This window comes from Diceros bicornis, chromosome 38 (assembly GCF_020826845.1).
Source record: "Diceros bicornis minor isolate mBicDic1 chromosome 38, mDicBic1.mat.cur, whole genome shotgun sequence".
Classification (NCBI taxonomy): domain Eukaryota; kingdom Metazoa; phylum Chordata; class Mammalia; order Perissodactyla; family Rhinocerotidae; genus Diceros; species Diceros bicornis.
In genome coordinates, this window is record NC_080777.1 from 16,510,520 (window position 1) to 16,537,129 (window position 26,610).

Below are 26,610 nucleotides of genomic sequence, written 5' to 3' on the forward strand. Positions count from 1 at the left end.
TTTCTCTTATAAATAATTGAGAGTGAATGCACTGGCTAGGAGCACAAGCCACAATCCAGTTAAAGAAAAAAAATTTAAAAAGTTACATAGTAAAGTTAATAAGTTCAAGGCAACTTTCAGCATGCGTTAAAAACTGCTTTAACAAATAAAAGCCAAATATATACTAGACATAAATATGGATTTGAAGACCTTCAGAGTAACCATAGTGTGTTAATATAAGAATATTATATGCTTCATTGGAAAGCTCAAGAAGAGAAAAATAATTAACAAAGGCAATTTCTCCTGTTTTTATTTTATGATATCGAGGAACTATTTTCTCAGAAAGTCATATTACAGTTTTACACATTTCAATTAGTAACTTCTGTGTCTTTATACATCTCATCTTTACACATCTGCCCTGAATTTTCAGCATGGCTGTCTTTTGCCCTTACTTAAGTCTCAACTCAAAGATTGATATATCTTTTGAGATGTCTTCAACTGACCACCCAATTACAGAACATTCTCAAATCACTGTCTTTTACATCACCCCATGTTGTTTTCATTGCAGCCTTTGTAAAATTAGTTTATTTATTTACCTCTTTGTGTTCTCTCTGTCCAACATAAAAAGAACAATTTCACTCATATAATAAACACCCAGTAAATATTTATGGAATAAATTGTTGAGTGAATGAAGAAAGACTGTCTGAGGACTGATCTCATAATTGGATGATCATTTAGAATCATTATTATAATAATAGCATTATGTAAAATTTTCACTTAAATAACAGTTATTATTCCTGAAGACCTAAGGTCAAGTAACTTTCGTATAGAGTATTGCAAAATGTGAACTAAAGTTCTACTTCCCAAAGTCTCATTTCTATGTCATAACCTATATGAATTGAAGTGCAGCAGGTTTGTCTCTAAGTTCCACAACTCAGGTACGCAAGAAATCTACACCTAATTTTTCTTAAATTTCTGTTTCAAATCCATTTCATTGGGATGGGATACAGTTTTGCGTAGGTCTGTGCTTATAAATATTTAACACCTGGGTATCTGGGAGGAAATAAAAAGCCCACCATGGTCAATTTCAAGCTACGAATGAGATGTCACTGAACAGGGAGTTTGGAAGAAAAGCACTTAATCTGTTCTTATGAGCAAATGTAGATTACTCCAGCACACTTTTGGCTCTGGCCCTCTTTCTCCATCTCTCATGGGGTGAATCTAATTTTCGGGTGGAATTGTGGATGAGTGTACCCAAGGCAAAGAGATTTGAAAGAGTAGGGCCTCTTTGGGCCTTGATGCCATCAAAATATGCAAGCATCCTTTGAGATCTTCTTTAAACAGGTGTTCCTCTCCCTCTCAACTAGGGAAGTGTTCTCAGAGGCCTTGTAGAGAATCAGGACTCCAAGCTCTGCCCAGTGGTAACAAGGAGACTCACCCCTGCTGTGTCAATGGAGGCAGAGTGGAGAACCTGGGCTTCTACCCCCACCTGACAATAGTGAGGCAGCTTCCTCCCTTTATCCCCTGGAAGAGTTTCAGAGGAGGCCTGATAAAACAAAAAATCTAAATAAGATTCAGTGTCTATAATACCAAAATGTCCAGGTTCCAATAAAAAATCACTTATCATGCCAAGAACTAGGATGATCTCAAATGGAATGAAAAGACAATCATCTGTACCAGCATCAAGATGACATAGATGTTAGAATTATCTTGCGAGAGTTTTAAAGAATATTAAGCATTCTGTAAAGAAATTAAGCAAGCGCTTGAAACGAATGAAAAAATATAAAGTTTCAGCAAAGAAATAGAAGGTATAAAAAAAGAACTAAATGCAAATTTTAAAATAAAAAATACAATTACCAAAATAAAAAAAATAACTCAATGGATTGGCTTGATTGATGCACAGAATGAGAAGAATTGGTGGAATAGAGGGGACAAAGGAAAGGATCAAGGAACTTGAAAGTAGAACAATACAAATTACCCAATCTGAACATCAGAAAGAAAACAAACTGAAAAAAAAAAAATGAGCAGAGCATCAGGGACTTGTGGGACTATAACAAAAGATCTAACTTTTATGACATTACACTCTAGAAGGAGAGAAAAAAGAGGATGGGAATAAAAAGGCATTTGAAGGAATAATGGCCCCAAATTCCCAAATTTAGCAAACACCCTGAACTTATGGATGCAGGAAGCTGAATGAACCCTTCACGATATGAACCATCACAATATAAACCCAAAGAAACCCACTCCTAATACGTTATAACTGAACTGCAAACTAAATACAAAGAAAAAATCTTAAAAGCAATTACAGAAAAGTAACACATCATTTAAAGGAGAAAAAAAAATTTGAATGACAGCAGACTTCTCATCAGAGACCATGGAGGTCAGGAAGAAGTGAAACAATATTTTTCAGGTGCTGAAAAAAAGGAGAATTCTAACAGAGTTTCATATTCAGTGAAAGTATCCTTCAATAGTGGAGAGGAAATCAAGACATTCTCAGATGAAGGAAAACTAAGAATTTGTCTCCAGCATACCTACTCCAAAGATTGGCTAAAAGAACTTCTCTAAACAGAAAGGAAATGACAATGACAGTATCTTGAAATATTAGAAAGTAATAAAGAACATCAGAGTTAAAATATGGGTAAATACAATACATTTTCCTTCTGTTGAATTTTCTAAATTATGTTTGATGGTTGAAGTGAAAATTACATCACTATCTAATGTGGTTCTCTAGTTATATTAGAGGAGATATTTAAGACAATTATATTAAAAATGGGGAAGGTAAAGGAATGTAAAGGGAAGCAATTTTTCTACCCTTAACTGGAATTGGTAAAATAAAAAAACTAGCAGACTTTTTTTTTTTTAATTTATTTATTTTCCTCCCAAAGCCCCAGTAGATAGTTGTATGTCATAGTTGCACATCCTTCTAGTTGCTGTATGTGGGACACGGCCTCAGCATGGCCAGAGAAGCAGTGCGTCAGTGCGAGCCCGGGATTCGAACCCGGGCCGCCAGCAGCAGAGCGCACGCACTTAACCGCTAAGCCACGGGGCTGGCCCAACTAGCAGACTTTGATATGTGTATATATAATGTAATATCTAGAGCAACTACTAAAAAGGCTATGAAATGATATATTCAAAAATACTACAGGTAAATCAAAATTGAATTCTAAAATATGTAACCCACAAGAATACAAAAATAAAGTAAATGGAAAAATGCAAAACAGAACAAACAAAAAATGAAAAATAAGATAATGGACTTATTAAACCTTAATATATCTATAATAACATTAAATGTAAACAGTCTAATAAACCCATTAAAATATAGAAATTGGCATAATAGATAAAAAAATCATGACCCACCATCTGCTGTCTATAAAAATATTCAAGTATAATAATATATGTAGTCTGGACATAAAAAAAGATGTAAAAACTTATACCATGCAGAAATTAATCAAAAGAAAGCAAGAGTTTATTAATATCAGATAATGTAGAGTACAGAGCAAATAAAATTTCCAGAGACTGAGATATTACATAATGATGAAAGGATCAATCAAGCAGAAGATATATGTAGAAAACCTAGATGTATATGCATCAAACAGCCAAGCTGAAAAATATGTGAAGAAAAGCTGATATACCTGAGAGGATAAATAGAAAAAACAAAATAGACACTTCAACATCCATCTCTCAACAATTGCTAGAACAACAGAAAATCATCAAGAACATAGAACTCAGCAACTTCTTCAACCAACAAGATCTATTCGACATTTAGTGAATAGACCACTCAACAACAGCAGGATACACCTACACAATACACGTATACTGAGGTAGACAATGTCCTGGGACATAAAGCAAACCTCAGTGAATTTAAAAGAACTGAAACCGTACAGAGTATGTTCTTTGGAACATGGAATCAAAGTAGAAGTCAATAACAGGTAAGCAAAAAAATATCTCCAATTACTTGGAATCTAAACAACACACTTCTAAATTATTCATGGCTCAAAGAGGAAGTCTCAAAAAAATTTTAAAAAACAGTGAACTAAATGAAGGTAAAAATATAAAACATTAAAATTTGTGGATGCAAGTAAAGCAGTGATACAAGAGAAGTTTGTACACTAAGTGCTTACTTTAGAAAAGAGAAGGCATCTCAAATCAATCATCCGAACTCCTACTTCAAGAAATAAGAAAAAGAAGAGCAAAATAATCTCAAAGCAAGCAGAATAAATGAAATAATAGAGCTAAGAGCAGAAATCAATAAACTTTAAAGCAGAAAGAGAATAGAGAAAATTAATGAAAAAAAGGATCTTTGGAAAGATCAATAAAATTGACAAGTATCTACCAAGACTGACAAAGAAGAGAGAAAACATACTTTACTAATAGCTGGAATGAAAAAGGAAGTATCACTACAGATCTTGCAGACATCAAAAGAATAATAAGGGAACGTTACCAACTACACACATACATTTTACAACTTAGATGAAAGATCCAAGGAACCCATTAAAAAAACTACCAGAACTAATAAACGAATTCAGAAGGTTGCAGAATACAAGATCAATATGCAAAAATCAAGTGTATTTCTATCCACTTACAGAAGTCAATCTGAAAATAAAATTATGAAAACTTCATTTAAATAGCATCAAAAAAATAAAATATTTAGGAATATATTTAATAAAACAGCACAAAATTTATATTCTGAAACCCACAAAATATTGTTGAAAGAAATTAAAGACCTAAATAAATGGAAAGAGTTAGTATTGGTAAGATGGTAATGCTTTCCAAATTGACCTACAGATTCAATACAAGCCTGTTAAAAGCCAGTTAGCTTCTTTGCAAACAGTTATGAGATGATCCTCAAATTCATGTGGTAATTAAAGGGCCTCAAAACTGGCCAAAACAATCTTGAAAAAGAACAGAGTTGAAAGACTCACACTTCCAAATTTCAAAATTTACTCTAATGTTGCAGTAATCAAGACAGTATGATGCGGTACAAGAATAGATATATAGATCACTGGAATAATATTGAGAGTCTAGAAATAAATCCTCACTTTCACAGTTCATTGATTTTTGAGAAGAGTGCCAAGAAAATTCAATGGAGAAAGAATAGTCTTTCCAACAAATGATTCTGGGACAATTGTATATTGAAATGCAAAAGAATGAAGTTGGACCCCCACCTCACACCATATATAAAAATTAACTTAAAATGGAACAAAGAATTAAATGTAAGAGCTAAAACTATAGAACTCTTAGAAGAAAATATAGATGTAAATCTTCATGTCCTTGGATTAGCCAATGGCTTTTTAGATGTAACACCAAAAGCACAAACAAAAAAAGAAAAATATGGATAAATTGGACTTCATTAAAATTGAATACAATTTGTGTTTCAAAGGACACCACCAATAAAGTAAAGAAACAACCCAAAGAATGGGAGAAAATATTTGCAAAGCATATATTCAATAAGAGACTTGTCCCCCATATATACAGAGAATCTTTACAACTCAATAATAAATAGTCACCCAATTAAAAATGGGTAAAGGATCTACATAGGTAATTCTCCTAGGAAGATATACAAATGGCCAATAAGCACATGAAAAGATGCTTGGCATTATTTGTCTGCAGAGAAATGCAAATCAAATCCACACTTCTCACTCACTAACGTGGCTATCATTAAAAGCACAAATAATAAGTGTTGAGGTTGAGAAATTGGAATTCCTGTAGACTGCTGATGGGAATGTAAAACATGCACCCATTTTGGAAAACAGTCTGATGTTTCGCAAAATATTAAATATAGAGTCACCATATGTTACCAGTACTTTCACTCCTAGGTATATACCCAAACAGAATGAAAATATATATCCTCATACAATCTTATTCATGAATGTTCATAGCTGCATTATTCATAATAGTCAAAATGTAGAAATAATCCAAGTGTTCATCAACTGATGGATGGATAAATAGAATGCCGTATATCCACTCAATGGAATATTATTCAACGATAAGAAGAAAGGAAGTACTGACACATATTACAAAATGCACTTTGGTCTCAGGATTGGAAGGAAATAAGGGAAAGAGAGAGACCAGAATAGAGAAAGCTTTTCTAAGACAGTTCTGTGTGTTGATATTGTCCATGTGCAAAAATTTAGTTTAAAAATGCATAAAAGGAAGGACATGCTTTAAAATGTTAACCTTTTTCTTTGTTATAAAAATATTTTTTTCTTTTTTCTCTTTTCTACTTTGCTTTGTTGATAATTTTTATAGTCAGAAGAAAATAAATTCTCATTAAACCTGATGTGTAGCCAGAGAAAGCTACGTATAGGAATCTGAATGTAGATAATATGATAGAACCATTTCATGAATTTAAAAATTCCACATTGTCTATCTCTAAGTCCCATTTATATCTTACTTTAATTTTTATTTTTTTTCTGATGCTCCAAGTACAGGCGCAAAGTATATGGATTATTACCTGTGGAAATATAGTGTCAAGTATACCTTGCCTAAATAACGTTATTAAAGATTTCTAAAAATGTTTACTGTCATTTTCAATGGGATAGCAGAAGGCACACTAAAAAAGTTGTCAACAATGTCAGAGTTATAAACTGTAAAATAGAATTCAAGGACATTTTTTAAGTTCATGCAATTGTAATCCTTAATAATATTAGGCAGCATACAAGAAAATTAGGCAGTAGTTCAAGTCTCATTTTGTTATAATAACTTAGGAATCAAGCCAGCCCCAAATGGCCAGAGTGACTGTGTCGTGCGTTCCGTGTTCTGGAAGGGAACTTTCCCTTTGGCAGTTGTCATTTGCAACTCAATCCAGTTTCATAAGATATGGCATGTTTGCCTTATTCTTCCATAAGAAATATTGTAATTCTTCCTCATGTGGATGCCAAGATTTTGAGGATGGCATTAAGTAATGCTCTGAATCCTAAAGATACTAATGCCCTAGTCAAGACACATAGAGCATCTAAAGCACAATAATAACATTAATATTAATAGGAGAAAGGAAAAGGGAGAAGAGTCATTACTATTATTGAGAAGTCCTTAATATGGAACCTTGCATCCCTAAGGCTACCATGGATGAGTTTTAGGGCATCCATGTATACTTTCATATATATGTATGTAGGAGTATGTCTGTGTATTTTTGTTTGTTTGTTCATGTATCTTTGAGGAGAGAGCTTTCTGTACTTTCGTGAGACCCAAAAGGTGTACATGAGCCAAAAAATATGAAAATTCACTGCCCTGTGGATAAGAAGTCCATTTATCTTAAGAACAGACTTGGCTATTAGCACAGATACATATAATATGAGTTTCCCAGGATGTCACTGTACTTCCTTGTTTCCTTTGCTCAGTGCATGAGTTATTTGACATCTGTCCTGAGTTGAAGGTTGACTGTGTGTGACTTAAGTCCAGAAGAATTAGACAGAGCCCCAAGCTTGGATGATAACTTTTAAAAAAATATTCTGAGGTACCTGGAGAAAGGTCTATGAACCTATACTTAAAGTACATGTACGTAGAGATCCCAGTCTGCTCCTGACCCGATGCTGGAGTGGACTCTGGTTCCAACCTGGCCCTCCACTGACCCCACCCTTCCCCTGTTTGCTGGTGTTTCTGGAATATCTGCCATATCCAGCTGCACAGATGATACTGATGAGGTGACGAGACTTAAGAGAAAGTCCCTAGCATATGGTCTGATTCAATAGAAGGCATTCAAGAAATGTTGTCTGAGTGCATTCCTGCTTGAGATTTTCTCCATCCCTCCTACCTTCTCTCTTTCTCTTACTTTGCTGTGCTCTATTGTCTGGCTGAGGAAACTGTGAGAGTTCAGCCACAACAGTCAAGATGTAGGAGGTCAGCTTAGCAGTGCTCCTCAAACTTTCAATGTACACGTGAATATCCCAGATGCCTCTTTAAAAGGCTGATTCTGATTCAGGAAGTCTGGAGTGGGGACTGTGATTTCACATTTATGAAAGTTCCCAGCTGATGCCATTGCTGCTGATCAGTGGACCACTCTTTAATAACCAAGTAGCTAGAACACTGTCTGTCAAAGAGTTATAGATAAAAAAAGCTGGATGGGGATATGTGTGGTGGGGTGGGGGGGTGGATGTGAGTGTGTCCTTATGCACACATGTATACACTTGGTCAGGGGTGGGCTCCCTCTGTTCTATCCTCTGAATCCTGTCTTAAAATCAAATGGTGTTCTAAGTTTTCTGCTCTGCTGAGCCTCTGTTAAATTATGGCCGAATTGTGCCCTAAGCTGTGTCCTCAAAATTAAAAGATCTAACCTAAGCCACTTCTTTAAAAAAAAAGGAAATAAAAAACAATAAGGGAATAAGGGAATCCAAAAGTTGGCTGAAAACTGAAAATATACCTGTGATTATACAAAAAGATAGAAGAATGGTTGTTTGTAATGCTCAATAAGACATCAATAGCTGGCTGCAATAGAGCCAGGGCAGAAAGAAATGATTAAGGGATGTTAAAAAAAAGATAAATAAGGCAGGAGACTAGTGGTTGAAATGAATTAGATGAAATGCAAAGGCATCAATGAAGGAAGAATTTCCAGGTTCGACCCGTGGAAGGTGGAATCATAAGGAATAAGGACCCTACTCATGAAAATTGATTGTTCCACCAGAATGATAATTTTCAAGGAAATATACTAAAAAATAAAGCAGTATATACTTTCTCTGCATGATGTATCATTTCCTGCAGTTCATCAGTTCTTTCTCATCTGCTCAGAAATAAATATTTGTTATTAATTACCACAATATGTCGAAAAGTCAGTGTGTGAATTTTCCAGAAATATATTATCTTATATTCTGTTACCCAGATATTAAAGTGTACAAATAGAAGTAATGCACAAGTTTCTTCAGCCTTTGAGAAACTTGACCTTGAATGGTATGATGTATGGATGTTAGCTATAAGCATTAGGATGGTGAAAGGTAGGGAGTTTACCTCAAGCTTAAAGAGACACATGAAGATTTAGGCATAAACCATGTGGTCTGTCATTCAGAGACCTAAGGAGAGATGAGTAGTAACATTTCTCTTGCAACTGATAGGCTGAGTAATAACTGATTAGCCTGAGAATGTTGAGGACCAGATGTACAAGGATAGGTACAAAGGTCTTGGAGTGTAAAAGGGAAAAGAAGGGGAAAATGGATCTGAGCTGGATAGAAAGGCTTCTACTGAAGAAGTTATCCAAGAACCAAGGTTGTGACAAACTGCCTGAAGGTAAGACAGAGGGAGCTGTACCTGATGTGAGGTTCTCAGCCTCAGCCCAAGTTGAGCTCCACGTGTTTGGGCACATCTGGCATCTCCTTGGGAATGAACTCATCCCAAGGGCCAGGGTATGCAAATGTGACCAAGTAATAACTCTAGCATTTGAGGCTAGATTTGATAGTGATAATAGCATTGGCAGAGACTTTAGGTAGTAGCTGGATGTTAGAAGAATTGCTTTAATTAACAAGTATAAGATAATATAAAACGAGTCCCATTGCATTACTACTAATACCAGTTAGAATAGACTAAACAGACATCACAAATAGACCCCAAAATGTCTAGTGACCCAAACAATATAGCAGTTTATTTCTTGCTTATAAAACCCCTCCGAGGCAGCTATTCCTGGTTGCTTGGTGGCTCTCCTCCATATGTCAATTCATATGGAACTCATGCTCCTTCCATTGCCTGGCTCTGCCTTTCCTTAGGAAAGGAAAAGACAATGTGGGGAAACAGCTCCTGCTTTTCAAATATCTTGGTCCAAAAGAGGCACACATCTCTTCTGCTATCATTCTGTTGGTGGGAGCGAGTCAAATGGCTGCACTAGTTACAGGGAGGGCTGGAAACATGTAGTCCATGGCTGGGTAGCCACTTCCTAGCTACAACCGTGTACCACGGAAGGGGAGAATGGGTCTTGGTGGAAAGCCAGCCATCTCTGCCCAATGCCCATATGACAGAAGGTAGCTGAAGAGTGAGAAGGGTGTTCTCTTCCACATACAGAAGAGAGTGGCTTCTGTTTAATGAGAACTCCTGAGAATATAGTATCTCATCAGCACCTCAGGATTACCAGACCAGTAAGATTGGTGGTAGTGCCTGGTTGGGAGTAGACTCTGCATAGTGGCAGAGGCATCAGTGGAAGGTGGTGTGCTGCAACCATGGCAGCACACGTCAGCAAAAGAGGACTGGATGGGGGAGGAGAACCAGCTTGCATGCAAGGTGAACAGACTTGTTCATGAGTGCATGTGAGAGAGGCCCGAGGGACAAGCAAATGAGGAAATAATCACTGCCCCTCTAGGTGCTCCCAGACGAGGGGGCAACATAAAGAGCCATAGTGCATCGAGGATTCTTGGGGATCATAGATTTTGACTGTGATTTCAAAATATGAGTATTTTAAGACTTTTAGCAAGAGCAGCCATCATTATATATGTATATGTTCTTGGGGTTATGATAAAAAGGTAAGAACATCTTTTATTTATTTATTTATTTTGATAGATAGATATGGTAAGTTTGTTTTAAAAATTAGTACATAATAGTGACCCTTTGTATGTGCTTTTTGGTGATACTTATTTATTCACGAACAGAATATAGCCAGCCTCCTTCCTCCATGGCCTGCCAAACCAATGTACTGATCATTTGCCGAGGCAGGCACTCTCCCAGTATCAAGGGTGAACCAGTGACAAGGGCTCTAGGCTTGCAAGACTGGGGAATGTTTCAGCTCCTGGTGGGCTGAAGATTGGTCTCCACTTTGATCTACCTGCCTGCAGTTTTGGTGCGATGTGTGGGAGTGCCACATTTTGAAATGTGTAAGACAGACTGGCAGGTGGATGACACATTGCTAAATATGTATGACAGCAGAAACTAAGTCTGTAGGACTCTCATGTGTTCCATTTGTTTTGCATTCGCCATGTGCAAAGGATGATGCCAAGGGTTTTTGGTGAATTAATTCAGTCCTTACTAAAGTTGATGAAGTAGTTATTAATTTAGTCATTACATAACTAAGGACACTGAACCTCAGAGAAATTAGATAACTCCTCTAAGATCCCACAAATAATAATGGGGTAGAGCAGAAATTCAAAACTTGTGTTGTTTGTCTCCAAAGCCCAACTTGAGGTTAGAGACGCTGGGTCTTACTTAAATATGTGTCCCCAGCATTGGGCACAGTGCCTGACACATAAGAGGAACCCACAGCAAGTTGCTAAACTGGATATTTATGTACATTATCCAAAACTAGGAAGGAAACATATCCATTTGTTTCGGCATCATTATTCCAAACCCTCTTAATTTAATCTAACTATTAAAAAATTCCTAAATATTTAGGAAATAAATTATACATATAATTGAGTGGCAAATTAATTTCTTAGAACCAATGCCATTCTCAAATGGAGATTTGGGTGATATTGAGGAGTTAATGTAGCTCCCTTAGTGTTTAATGTTTACCAAGGAATCAGCTTATCATCTTAGATATAAACTAATTTGAATATGCAGTAAAGGCACTTTTTATTTAGGCCTGATTTATTTTGTTTATTGTCTCAGACGGACACCTTCCTCTCTTAATATATTTGAAATTTCCATTTTCACTGGTTCAATAAACTAACACTATAGTAGGCAGGCATTCTACCATGTAAGTTCACAGCAACTTTGATCATTTTTCCAAAATAAAACAAAAAAGATAGTTAAACCAAATAACATTTCTAAAAGCGTATTTCTATATGACATTAACTACGGACTGGAAAATGCATTTATTCATGTTGGAAATATTTTTTAAATGCTACTGTTAGATCTTTCATTTTGATAAAGTCATAACACCATCTTGTTAATAACCACTATATTAATTTTGCAGCAAATTACAATAAGACCGCACTGTATAGTTGTGCCATTCAGATGACATTTATGAAATGCTCTAATTTAACATGGTGACATATATTGCATGCATCTTTTACAAGTTATAGCTTATAACCTCTGAGCGAAATAGCCCTAAACCAGGAAAAAAAAGAGTATGATGCAATATGAAATTATACCCCTTTGAGAACTAGAAGGACTATAATTACAGTACTTCCTCTTAAAACCATTCAAGTATGTAACCATTGTTGGGAACAATAGTATGTGGGGAACCTCTTCACACTCTTTCAGTCTTGAACACTCAAAAAGATTGGGAAAAAAATATATTCTGTTCCTACTACTGCTTTATTTGAGCATGCTACAGAATTTTACGTTTTTTCAAACTCCTTAGAGATTATGGTGGGGAAGTTTGGGGAGCAGTTTCTTAGAAATGCCTTTCAGAAGGGGAGTTGGGCTATAAAAATATACCAGCCTGACAAATGACAGGCATTGTAGAATGGAAAAGAAAAGACATCTTGGTTTTACACCAATGTAGAAGCTTTTCTTCTCAAATGCATATTTTCGACAGCTGAGCAAGATGATAAACAGCAGTATCACAAAACACTTAAATGGAAACAAGTATTATGGTGTACATTATTCACCTGGCATTCTCCAATTCATGACATTTATATGTGGCAGATACCACTGCAGACTCATTTATTTATTTTTGAAGTGGAATGAGTACCTTACAAAGGTAGCCTGTTACATTAACGTGGACTTTTCTTCTCTACAGAGGCAGAAGCTTAAGGAAAGAACTCATTGTATCTCTACTAGAAATACGTAGTCCTTCTCAGGGTCACATCTTAGGGTTAAGTTCCTAACAGGAACAATATACTGTATAAAGATAGATAGACAGACAGACAGACAGATAGATAGAGATACATGTATTTTTCCTTAGAAGCACCAGCAGAACTTCAAATCATTAGATATTTCATAAAGGCTTTTTTTTTTTCCTCCAAATTGCTGAAACCAGTCTATTTTCAGAATTTACATCTAGGTGCTTAATATAAATACTCCAATATTGAATCAGTTCAGAAAGATTATATTTGTTTGTTGCTCTGTGATGGACCTATCAATAATGTGATGAAATGCGCAACTAAGAAGAAAAAAGACGAAGACCGAGTCCCTAGGAATCAATTGACTTAGCGCAGTGACAGAATAGGTAACAAGTACTAAAGCACTAGTTCTTAAATCTTAGCGTTCATAAGAATCACCAACAGAAACTTTTCAAATGAAGATTCTTGGGCTCAACCTTCAGGGACTTTTAATTCTGTAGGTTGATTTATTTGGCTGTGGACAAAGTACTCGACTTAGGAATACACTGAACATATGTTGGATGTAGATTTGTATATTCAAAAATTTTTTAGAATTTAAAAATGGCATATATACTTGATTGAGACAAATATTTTAAAAACTACAAATATATGGTTTTTTCGCTTGAATGGAGGAGGATTTGGAGTAAATATTCTCTAAGAAGCTATTCCAGTCATAACTAACTCTCTACCAAAAGTAAGTAGAAAATGTGATTTCTATAACTCCTATAATATTTGAAATGTTTCCTGAACACATGTCAGTGATATAACAGCTTTTAAATAATTCGTTCAGTCAATATACAAATACTATGGGAATGCTACTATGTACCAGGCATTGCGCTAACCAAGGTGTACATAATGGAGAATAAAAGAAATACTCAGGAACTAGTAAATTAAATTTAATCTTCCTGAAATGTGTTGTTTACTATTTTTATTTTTAAACAAACTTTGGAAAGATTTACTTTTTTTCATTACCAATGACAAACCCATCCTAATTTCAGAATTTCTGTCTTTGAGTACTATATTGTTATTTTAACCATCTATTCTGCCCATCCACTCTTAACAGTTTCTCCTTAGTGTGGGACCTTGTCATGGAAGTGTGCCCCGGTCAGTCAGTTTTGAGAGTTGATGGAAGCTAGACTTCTCCAGTCTCTTCAGTTCCCACTGTGGATCTCTCGCAATCCCTTCTAGCGAGTCAGCAAAACCCTCCCCATTTCAGCTGTCCGTTCTCAAACTGACACACTGCACTGTATGCTTTCTAGTTTTCAGGTCTTTCTAAAGTCAGATGCCCCGTGACTTCTGTCTCCTTTGTCCCACACAGACACTGACACCACGCAGGTCTTGTGACTGCTGTGGTTCATTCCCACTTGCTTCCTTTTGGGGGTTTCTGGGGATAACTGGTCACCTAGTTTTGTTATAAATATTATTCGTGGCTTTTTTTGGTTTTGCTTTTTGGTTCTGTCTGTTTTTATGCTGGGATTTGGAGAGATTCGAGAACTCTGTGGCTATATAATCATTGTCCCTGATTCCTCTGGAGACCCTCTTGACTTTTACTGCCTGATTTAAACTGAAAATTTAGAATACATGGAAAAGAGGCAAACCCAAGCTCTTTTGTTGTTTGCCTTTCTGTGTGATGGCTACCATTTCTTCTTTCTCAACCTACTGCACGTATCAATGCCTATCGTTTCCTCTACTTCTCACCTACTCGCCACAATATTCATCTGTACTAACTCAACTTTTCCTACACCCACCCCAACCCAGGTCTTTTTGGTAGTTGAAGTCTCTTATGAAGCTGGGAAGGGAGACACTAAAGGACAAGTGGGGAAGAATAGCCAAATGACTGCATCAACAAGTAGCAGCCAGGCGTAGAGAGAAGCTGATATTTTCTGAGCTAGAAGACTGATGGTGGGGCAGGAAAACAGAGCAAACTAAACGCAAAGTAGGGAGACAATAGGAAAAAAAAAACACTGAAAATTAGCCAAAGAGAAATTGGACAAACGATAGTGAAAATGAATAAACTCAGTAGTTGGTTCTATGAAAATATTAATAAAATTGGTGAACTGAACAATAAAAAGGAGAGAAAACACAAATTGCCAACATCAGAAATAAAAAAAATAGGACATCACAGCATATTCTACAAACATCTGAAGGATAATTATACAATATTATGAATGATTCTCTCCTAATAAATTTGACATCCTAAAGGAAATGGTCAAATTAACATGAAACTAACACAAGAAGACATAGAACATTGATACAAACCTAATGTAAGAAGAAATGGAAAATCTAAAAAGCTCCTTATAAATTAAAGACATTGAATTTGTAATCAAACTTCAAATTTTCTTTCAACAAGGAAAACTTCAAGCCCCGATGACTTCACTGGTGAATTCTCTGAAAACATAAAGAAATAAATCATATCACTCCTACACAAACTCTTTTAGAAGACTGAGGAGGAGTATTTATGTCCCATCTCTTTTTGTGAGGGATCTCTAACCCTAATCCCATAACCTGACAAAACATTTAAAAACAAGTCCGTTTGAATATTTCATATGAACATAGATATAGAATATCTTAATAATATATTAAAAAATTGAATCCTACTATACATAATAAAGGTAATGCATCATGACTGATTGGCATTTATTCTAAGAATGCAAGGTTGGTTTCACATTTGAAAATCAATTAAGGCAATAAACTACATAAATCTCAGATAATAATCTTAATAGATGTTGGAAAATTTTTTAAAAAATTCAAAACACTTTCATGATAAATACTCTCTACATACTGGACACAGAAGAGAACTTCCTCAATCTGAAAAGAGAATCTGCAAAGAAGCTTCAGCTGACATCGTACTTAACAGTAAACATTAAACATTTTCCCCCTAAGATCACAAACAAAACAAGGATGTTTGCTCTTACAATTTCTATTCAAAATTGTAACAGAGGTCTAGAGTAGTGCAAAATAAAAAAATAAAAAGTCATGAATGTCAAGACAGAAGAAGCAAAACTATTATTATTTGCAGAAAACATGCTACTACACAGGCAATGGAAACATGAGAAGTTTCTTGGCAGACATCAAATCCCTCAGGCCCACATTATCAATTGCCTCTTCCCACCATCGTCCTTCAGAAAACCACTCAAAATTGGTTTATAATCTAATTAGGAATGATGTGCTTGCTATGCAAACATAGCTACAAAACAATCCCTGAGCAACATTTCCAGCCAAATTGCCATCATTCAGCCCTTCCTGTAGAAACTCTGGGGCCATCACTGATGTAGGCTAGTAATGTTATGTGAGACTAGAGAAGCATGGTAAGGCAACATTGTGGAATTTGAACTTTGTTAGGTAGGCAATAGGGAGCTATTGAACATCTTTGAGCACAGAAGTGACACAGTACCTGTACCAAGTGGGGAGGAGGCAGTGGGAGCAGTCCACCCCAATGGGGAGTAGTGTGTCACAAGTATTGTTGAGAATTACTAGTACTTGGTGATAATGAAAAGCAAAACAACTTTTACCTGATTTGAATTTTTTTTACAGAAAGTGCATCTTATTTTCTCCACCCAGAGGGTTCCACTCTTTCCACCTCACCTTCAAAATGCCACAGAAGTATCATTATCAGAATTGGAGTGGTTGAAAATTAATTTGATAGTTTATTAAGTGGATTAGGGAAGCAAACTCATAAAAATCATTCTGTATACAATTGCTGGGTAATGATGGCAATTCTGTGGTAGAAACTGAGAGGTATTGCTCGTGTAATGCGACCTTATACAACTCATAGGGTGCATACTGTGTGGTTGTATATGATCAAATGTTTCTTGAGTGACAATGTGAATGAATGAATTCCTCAACAGGGAAGAATAGGAGTTAAAAAATTTCTAAAAGAAAAGTCTATAGTCATCTCTATAAAAGAAAAGAATATTCTGAAGAATGTGCTCATTGATTAAAAAATTTCTTTTTTGCCCTCATTTGTTTTTCTTTTCTGTTCAAACAAAACCTTCTAAATCCAATTTAATTTCCAAGGCAGACATCCTGTTCTTAAACTTTTGAGTTTGCTTTTCAAATTCTTACTTTGTTTGGCAACATCAACATTACCTCATTGGCTTTTAGTGAATTCTTTGAGAAGATGTAATCTACAGAACATTAGATTTTCTCTACCACCAGCCAAATGAGTGCTTAGGAAGACAGATATTTCTGCAGTTTTAAGTGTTGCTTTAAATTACTTAAAATATAGTGTCTATTACATAGAGAACCTCTGATAAATATTGACTGTGCTCATCTAATTTATTAATCTTTTAATCATACTTCATATTTTCTTTAAGTGCTATTCTCACATACGCAAAAGAAATCATGAGTGGATTATTTGATGCCTTGAATTCACCCTGATAGAATTTCATCTCTTTTTTTTTTTTTTTTTGGCTGAGGATGATTTGCCCTGAGCTCACATCTGTGCCAATCTTCCTTTATTTTACATGTGGGTCACCGCCACAGCATGGCAACCGATGAATGGTATAGGTCTGCAGCCGGGGACTGAACCTGGGTCACTGAAGCGGAGCGCGCTAAACTTAACCACTAGGTCCTGGTGCTGGCCCCTAGAATTCCATCTCTTAATATGGAGGATAGGTGAGAAAGTTGACTAGGGTAATTATTGCAGACACTTACTCTTTCCTGTTGTCACTAATATCCCTGCCAAATTCATTGGTTCAATTGTCACACAGTTGACTGTTCATATCCACCGTTGCTACGTAGCCTGGGACAGCAGGCTTTTGCAGTATGATGCAAAATGGAGAGGTCCTGAGTGTGGTCACGAGGCGATATATAGCAACCATTAGTAAGCCTCAGTGGTATTCAGAGAAATTCACAAAATAATAACTGGCCTGCTTGCCTGATTTCTTCCACTGTGGTCCCTCTCCTCACAGGTATTGGCCATTGCCTTGACCTTCCTTGGGTCCAGCTCCCTTCCCATTGCTGTTATTAGATTTGTAGCTTATCAAAGCAGAGTGAATTTAGCATAGTGGCTATGAGCATGGATGTGGGAATTAGGCCACTTACTAGCTGTCTGGCCCTCAATAAGTGACTTGATCTTTCTAAGATTCAGTTTCTTCTTCTGTAAAATGAAGAGTCATGCATTTCACAAATGGTAAAATGACTAAAACTCCTTCTACTGCGGAGCTTACATTGCAATGTGGTTTGGGAGTAGGGGGGAGAAGATAGTAATAACCAGTAAATGTTAAAATCAAGTAAATTTATTTACTAAGTTAACTGCTATAGAAGAAATTGGACAAGGTAAAAGGCCTCAGGAGTGCCACTTAAATAAAGGGAGCTGCAATTTTAGATATGTAGTCAAGGCAGGTCTTCTTAAGAAGGTGACATTGGATTTGAGCCCTGAAGGAGGTGAGGGAGTTAGTTGTGTGGAAATCTGTGGGAAGGTACCCAGGCAGACACCCTAAGGTGGGAGCATCCCTGGTGTGTTCAAGGAACAGAAAAGAGGCTGTGTCGTTGGGGTGGAATAAGCAAAAGAGAAAGGAGAAGGACCAACTAAAGCCTTCGGGATCCTTGTGCAGGATGCAAATGATTGGCCTTTTCACTTTGGAGGTGCCTGCCACACCTTCATCAAATGAAGGTTTGAAAAAAGTTTGACTTTCAATCATTTGATGAATTTCCTGCCTACTATTTGTTCATTACCAGTGTGAAATATATAAAGTAACGGTTATACCTAATCTTTACCAAGTACTTTCTATGATCCAGAGATTATGCTAAACACTTTTGTATTAATAATCTCAGTTAATCCTGACAACAGGCCTATGAGGTAGATATTATTATGCTCATGTTATAGATAAGATTTAGATAGATTTATGTAGCTCAGAGTATAGTTTATACTGTGACTAGTAATTACGGCACATAATCCAAATGATTAAGGAACTTACAACATTTAGTTGAGGAGACACAGAATATGTGTAAGTGTTAAATTCTAAAACCTGATAGCACAGTGCATAAGCATGCAGGATTGCAGCCGTGGAGCCCTCAGTTTCTGTTTAGGCTAGGCCTTGGAAAAGTCAGTTAATGTTTCTATAGCAATTATAATACCTCATGGGATTATTTATTAGTAAACAGGAAAAAATATCAAGACCTTGTAGCACTCTGCCTGCAATATCACAACAATCAAAAAAAAGGTTGTTCATTTATTATTATTGTTGTGAGCAAAGGAGTGCTGGAAAAAAATCAAAGGCTCATTTACTCAAAAAGAACTTGTTGAGCATCTACCCCATGTCAAGCATGCTGTTGCATCCATGGGTGTTGTAAAGGTGTGAAAAGGTATGGCCATTGGGTTGCTTACAGTATACTGGGGAGGGGCATTTTCAGAGAAGTATAGAATAAATATGTTAGACGCTAAGAAATTGTAGGATGGTGTAATTTAGCAACAAAATGTGGTAGGGTAACAGAGAGAAAAATACTTTAACTTGGGAGGAGCTCAGTATTGAAAAAGCACAGAAATGGGTAGAGATCAACTTCCTGAAGGGAAGGCCATGGTGCCTGGTGACTCAGGCCCTGACTTGGCTTCTCCCTTCCGTTGTATTACCAACGTGTATGTCTGTGCTCTGTCCAGTGTTCAGCAAACAGACCTGCTGCTATTTCTTCCATTTAAAAACTCTCTTCATCACAATTCCTACTCTAGCTTTTGTCCCATTTCCTTTCTCTCCTTTTCAGCAAAACTCCTTAAAAGACTTATCTACGCTCATGCCTCCAACCCCTTTTCTCCTATTATATCCTGAAACTATTTCTATCGGGTCTTCACTCTCATCATTACACTGCGATCGATTTCTCTTAAAGTCACCCAGGACATTTCTAAACCTATGGGAAGGTCTCAGTTTTCGCTTTACTTGACATACAAGCAGCATTTGACACCGTTGAGCATTCTCTTGGCACTTGGCTTCCAGCACTCCACATTCTCCTGGTTTTCCTCCAAAATCCTTGGCTATTCCTTCTCTAGCTCCTTTGCTGCTTGCTCTTCTTCCCCCTGACCACTTATTGTTGGAGTGCTCCAGAGCTTTCTTTATGGATCTTTCCTCTATCTATGTTCATTCCCTTGGTGATATTTGCTTTAAATACCATCTATACACAGACAGTGCTCAAATGAATTCCACATTCATATTTACAATTAAATACTCAATATCTAGCAGATACGTCAAATTTAATGTGTCCCAAACTGATCTCCTAATTTCCCCTCCAAATCTGCCTTGCTCTTAGTCTTTCCCATCTTAGTTAACGGCAACCCTGGCCTTCCAGTTGCTCAGGCAAAAAGCCACGTTATCATTCTTGAATTCTCTTTCTCTTAGCAGTCATATATAATCCCTCAGCAAATCATGTTGAGTCTATCTTCAAAAATACCCATAATATTTTGTTCTACCTAGATTTAATAATTTAATTCTCTAAAGATTTGATAATTTAAAGATCAAGTAATTCCTTTGGCTTATATCTGTTCAGTTTTCTATATATCTGTCACTGATTTTTCCCCCAAATGCTGATATCTCTGTCACGTGCATATCTATAAAGTTTTTTATATTTAATATGCCCAAGTTTAGTTATTCCATATGTATGGCCATACATACACCTTCTTCTCAGAATGTTCCATCCTTTGGATCTAGTCTGGACCAATGGCTCTCTGGGCTTCCTGCTCCACTATGAGCCCGGAACTTGCCACATACTTCTGAATCTCCATCTCCTGGATCCCATGCCTTCCATTCTTGTAGCTATTGTTTGCTTTCTAATTTGTTGGAGTCATATCTGCCAGTAGCTTTCTCGGAGAGGGAGTTAAACTTTTTAAATCCCTGTATGTCTGGAATATGTCTTTATTCTTTCCTCCCAGGTAACTGATAGTTGGGCCTGGTATAGAATTATAGATTGGAAAATAATTTTACTCATAATTTGGAGGATATTGTTTCCAATAATTTGAGATAATTTTACTCATAATTTGGAAGGTATGACATAATTTTCTAGGTTACAATAATATTGCAGAACACTTCAATGAACACTTCAATATTTTGCTTTTACATGTGACTTATTTTATTGGTCTGGAAATTTTTGTGACTTCTTTTTACTCTGGTATTTGAATACTTCATGAGATTGTACCTTGATGTGGATTTTCTCCCCCACTAATTTTGCTAGCCCATGGTGAGCCTTTTGGCTTCACATCTGGAAAAATGTTTATTCTGTATTAATACTTTGGTAATTTCCTCCCTCATTTATTTTTCTATTTTTTTGCCTTCTGGAAAACCTATAATTTTATTTTGTTTTTCATCTCTCTCTCTCTTATTATTATTATTATTTCTGAAGAATTTTCTTAAATTTTGCTTCCAATATTTTTATTGAGATTTTAATTTTGCCTACTGTATTTTTAATATTCAACAGTTTTCTTTACAGCTTGTTGCTTTCTTAAGGCTTTTTGTCTTCTACATTTTTAAGTGAATACAACTCCCACCTTATCTTTCTGAGGATAATAACTACAGGGGTGTTTCATACAATGGATCCTGGTTGATGATTTCTCCTATTTCTCTTCCTTGCATTGTTTTCTTTCATTTCTAGGTTATTATTTATCTTCCTTCTCTTCCTCCTCCCTTTCCTCCTCTTTCTTATTTTTTATTTATCCCTGTTTTTCATGTTGGAAATTTTGCACAAATGTCTGATGAATCCGTGCTGCCTTTTCTATTCTCTAATGAAATTTTAAAACACTTCCAAACTGGACTTTACTCTTATATGTATGAGCAGCAAGAGAGTTTTTCTTTGGAGGGGTCAAAGTCCCAGAAATCAGTTCTAGAGATATTGTCTCTGCAGCTTTTCTTTGCCAGTTTCCTCTATATGGAAAATAAGTCTGGCTCCTGGCTTTCTAGAAGTAGTGTAGGAGAATGGGAATGGTAGCAGGGGGAGAGATGTCTGTACCTTAGTGTATAGACTTTCACATAATCCTCCAGTGTCCACCCTGTGTCTCACCCATTCATCAGCTGTTGATGGTCTCATATAATGAAGGTGGTTCATTTAAATTATTTTGACAATAAGACTGATGTCATCAGGGAGTAGAAGTGGTTTTCCTGGGTGTGTAGGGTTGAAATGGGGACCTGCAAAAATAAATACTTGCTATGTAGAATTCCTCTAACTTCTTGATTCTCAACCTTGGCACTATTGGTATTTTGGGCAGATAATTCTTTGTTGTAGGGGACAGTTCTGTACATTGTAAGATTTCTAGTAGCATCCCTGGCCTTGACCCACCAGATGGTAGTAGAACCCCTCCCACCATTGGGAAAACCAAAAAAAAAATCTCTAGCCATGGCTAAAATGTCCTCTGGGGGGAAAAATAACCCCCAGTGCAGAGCCATTGTTCTAACTTTGGGCCTGTATCCTACTTCTTTTAGTGTTTTGTCACCTGTAAATCCTAAGGCTTTTAGAGGTTCTGTAGAAAAAAATCAGTTCTCTTGCTTTAGAAATCCAACTCAGCTGGCACCCATATTATAGCTTCTTTGACTAATTGAACATGTTGTCAATATTCATTTATATTTCTTCCTTTCATTTTCTGTCTTTGAAATTTTTTGTGAAATTTATTTGTTCCTTATTGTTTTCTCTACTGGTCTCTGAAAATTTATGGATTATACTTTTTTATTCCAATTATTTTAGTGAGTTATCAGGAAAAAGAGGAAATAGGCACATGCTTAATCTTCTTAATTTTGCCTTGAGAGAATTTCCAGGCCAAGGAACAGGGAGAAAGAAGCCAGGTAGAGCCCTGGGTTGAAATTGAAGAGATGGAGCTGAGAGTTTGGGGTGTCCAAAGTGGCTCGAGTTTGCAGAGAGAGCAACACAGAGAGATAATTACAGCGATCTGCAGAATATCTTCTTTAAGTATTCAGCTGACTATTGATCATTGCTTGTGTATGAGGCTGCAAAAAGAACAAACTGAAAGGATTAAAGGTAATGGTGCTTAGCACTCATTCAAGGCTAGGAATAGTCCCTGTTTCCACTATCCAAACTAGAAAAACTTCATGATTCACAGGACAGCAGTGGAGTACACAAAAGGATCTTGCCTCAGTAGTGGAGAATAGTCCCAGACTAATCAATGCTCCAGTACCACCTAATAAGTCTTAAGAGCAAGACCCCAAATGTACTAACTCTTTCCAAGTGACTTAATTGCATTCCAGAACAAAGCTCAGGAATATCTTAGGAACACTAAAATATCTAGCACCCAATAAGAAAAAATTTACCATGTCTGGCACCCAATCAAAAATTATAGGTTTGCAAAGAAACAGGAAAATAATGTCCTATAATGAGGACAAAAATCAATCAATCAACACTGACCCAGAGTCCAAATAGATATTGGAATTATCAGGCAAGTGCATTAAAATGGATATTATAACTGTTTTCTAGAGGTTCAAAAAATTACATAGAGGTATGAAAGGTAGAAAAAAGACACAAATGAAAAATCTAGAGAGGAAAGGTACAATGTGTGAAATGAAAATACACTGGATGGGATTAATGGTACTTATATGTTGCAGAAAAGATTAGTGAACTTGAAGTCATAGTAATATAACCTACCCAAAAGTAAACATAAAGAGAAAAGATAATTTAGAAAAATGGAAACAGCATCAGTGAGCTGTGGGACTACTTCAAGAATCATAATATACGTGTAATTGGAGTGTCAGAAGGAGAGATACGGTGAGGATAAGGATATAAAAAATATTTGAAGAAATAATGGCTGAAAAATTCTAAATACTGTATAATGAAAACCACAAAACCATAGCCCCAAGAAACTCAAGAAACTTGAGAAAACCCAAGAAAGAGAAACATGAAGAAAATTACAAAAGGCACATCATAATTGAATTGCTCAAAACTAGTGATAATTTTCTCTTTAATGATAAAGAGAAAATATTAAAGCAGCCAGAGGATACATTACATACAGTGGAAGAACCATAAGAATGACAACAGATATGGTGTCAGAAATAATGCGAACAAGAAGACAGTGAAGCAACATACTCAGAATACAGAAAGAAAAAAAAAGGTGAACTTAGAATTCTATACCTAGCAAAAATATCTTACTGAGATGGAGGTGAAATAAAAATTTTTTACAACACATAAAATGAAAGAATTCATCACAAGCAGACCTGCACTATAAGAAATGTTAAAAAGAAGTCCTTCAGCCAGAAGTATAATGTTATCAGATGGAAATATGGATCTATACAAAGAAATAAAGAGCTCCAAAAATGGTAACTACCTGGGTAAATAGATGATATTTTTCTGATTATTTAATTCTCTTAAAAAATAATTGGCAGTATAAATAGATAACACCTTAGTAAAGGGTTTATAATACATATTCAAGTAAAAGGTATGACAACAATAGCACAATAGTTAGGAGGGAGAAAAGGAAGTATACTACTGTAAGGTTCTTATACTGTATGTGAAGTATTTCATCCTTTAAAGACCGACTGTGATCAAGATGTATACCACAGACCTGAAAGAAACCACTAAAATAATAAAACAATGAGTTATAGCTAATAAGCCAAAAAGGAAATAAAATGGAATCATGAAAATATTAAATAACACAAATCAGCCAGAAAAGAGGAACACAAACAGTTGGAACAAATAGAAAAAAAATAGCAAGATGCTAGATTTAAACCCAACCATATCATATCAATAATCATGTTAAATTTAAATGTTCTACATATTTCACTTAAAAGTTAGAAGATAAACCTGAAGGTTGTAGGAAAAGGAAAATAATAAAAGACCAAAAAAAACACAATTATATAGAAAGTAAAGGAACTATACAAAAAATCAAGAAATTCTAAGTATTGTTCTTTGATAAAAAACCAATAGCAGATAAACCCTTAGCAAAACTGATAAGAACAAAAGGAATAAAAAAGAGTATGTAACTATATATACAGTAGGGATATAAACATATTTATGCTACATAAAATAAATTTCAACACTGAGATTAAAAAACAATTTTCTAGAAAAATATATTTAAAATAACAAGCAGGAAGATGTAGAGAACTTAAATTAAAAAATAACCATCAAAGAAGTTGGGAAAAAAAAGTCAGAGATTGGAGGATTGAATGAAATGTAAGACCCCTACAAATTGATTACATACTACCTATAAAAAAGACATTTTAAATATAAGACACACATATGTTAAAAGTAAAGGTTGGTAAAAGATATACCATGCAAGCACTAATCATAAGAAAGCTACAATGACTTTATTAATATCAGAAAATGTAGATTATAGAACTAAAGTTTTACCCAGAATAAAGTCATATTGCAAAAGAATTCAATTCATCAAAGACATAACAATTCTTAACATGTATATACCAAACAACAGAGTTTAAAAATACACAAATCAAAAACTGATAAAACTGAAAGGAGAAATACAAAAATCTACAATTATAGGCAAAAATTTCAATATCCCTTTCTCAATAATTAATAGAAAACTGATTGATAGGAAATCAGTAAATATAAAGATTGGAACAACACTATCAACCAACTTGACCTAACTGAAATTTATAGAACACTCAACAGCAGCAGGATACACGTACTGTTCCAGTCTACACAAAACATCTACCAAAATAGATCAAATTCTGGGCCATAAAACAAGCCTCAATAAATTTGAAAGAAGTTAAATCATATAAAGTGTGTTTTCTAACTGTAATCATTAAATTAAATTAGAAATCAATAACAGAATAATCTCTGGCATATCCCTAAATATTTGGAAACTAAATAACAGACTTCTAAATAACTTACAGGTCAAAGAAGAAATCAAAGGAAAATTAGAAAGTATTTTGAATTGAATGAAAATGAAAATAAAACATATTAAAACTGTGGGATGACTATGTAGCATACTTAGGATAATAAAAGCAGTAATTCTCTATATTAGAAAAGAAGAAAGATTTCAAAGAAAGATCTTCTCTCCTAAGAAACTAGGAAAAAAGAGGGAACCAGCCCCATTGCCTAGTGGTTAAGTTCAGTGCACTCCACTTCGGCCACCTAGGTGTGGTTCCCAGGCATGGACCTATGCCACTCATTGGCAGCCATGTTGTGGCAGTGACCTACATACAAAATAGAGGAAGATTGGCATGGATGTTAGCTCAGGGTGGACCTTCCTCAAGCAAAAAGAGGAAGATTGACATAGATGTTAGCTCACGGCGAATTTTCCTCAGCAAAAAAAAAAAAAAAAAGAAAGAAAGAAAGAAACTAGGAAAAGAGATATGACCTGAGCCAGCAAATCAAAGTTATGTCTGAGTTTCTAACTAGCGCTCATGACCCATTTTTCCTCTTTGCTCATGTGGCTGAAAGCACACACGACCAAAGCTTACAAAACCAAGACTGTGTTTTAAGATTTAAAGAGCAGGAGACTTACTATGGCTTGAGTATGAACAAGCGTTTGTTTGTTATCAGAGACAGTAATTGTACACCATTATTTGTCTTCTCTTCTGCATTTCTAAAGAAATCTCAATATTAGTTGGCCATGTGATCATAGAGAATAAACTACATTTTTCAACCTCCCTGGGAGGTAGGTATAAAAATGTAATTTAAGTTCTGGTCAATGATATTGTATCTGTTAACTTTTGCTGCTAAGTTAGTGGCTTACAACAACAAAAACCATTTACTTCGTTTAAGATTCTATGGTTTGGCTTGGTGGTGGTCCGGGCTGGCTTGGGTGGTCTCATTTGGGCTCTTTCATTTGTCTATGGTTAGCTAGCTGGTCAGCCAGCAGTTAGATGATCTAGAGGCCTCACTGACATATCTAGTTGTTGTCAAACGTGCTGTTGACTGGGGTAACACGAGCAGCTACTAGCTGGGGCGTACCTCAGCACTCTTCCACATGTCCTCCAAAACTTCCAACAGGATAGCTTGAGCCTGTGTACAAGGTCATCTCAGGGTTCCAATCCCAGCAAGAGAGAATGAACTCCAAATTTGCAAGCATTTCAAG

General features: G+C 35.8%; 1 protein-coding gene across 1 annotated transcript in view; it reads left to right on the plus strand.

Annotated features, from left to right (window-relative positions):
* Positions 1-26,610, plus strand: part of USH2A (usherin) — a 747,185-nt gene that overhangs the window by 126,108 nt on the left and 594,467 nt on the right. The gene's annotated exons all lie outside the window — the stretch shown is intronic.